Here is a 496-nt window from a genome sequence, read left to right on the forward strand (position 1 = left end):
CATCTGAGTTAAAATAGGCCTTGAATAAGATAAATGACCCCTTGACTATTACATCCTTAATGTGGAATGTTAAATAGACCCTTCCCAAAAAGAAACACTGGCTAGAACCAATTAAATTGCTATACGTTAACCTTCTATGGAAAATGTTGACATCCTGTTAAGCTTCCCAGACCCTGCCTGTATAAACGACCCTCAGACTTCTCGCTTTCGAAGCACTGACCCCCATCTTTTGGAGTCTGTGGCCTACCAGATCGCCATCCTCAAAATTTGCACTCAAATAAACCAATATTTAATCATATTGCTCGAATCTCATTATTAAGGTTTACATAAGCGTTTACTCAGTAATGAAGGTTGCAACCAGGATAGCAAATCAGAGATTGTGCCACTGGAGAGGAGCAAGTGAAAGGGACCAGGACAGCAGGGACCAGGGCTGCAAAACAACTCCCGAACTAACTTAGGCAAACAATTCCAGGAATCTAGAAAGCAGAACAGACCG

Source organism: Colobus angolensis, unplaced genomic scaffold (genome assembly GCF_000951035.1).
Source record: "Colobus angolensis palliatus isolate OR3802 unplaced genomic scaffold, Cang.pa_1.0 Scaffold591, whole genome shotgun sequence".
Taxonomy (NCBI): Eukaryota; Metazoa; Chordata; class Mammalia; order Primates; family Cercopithecidae; genus Colobus; species Colobus angolensis.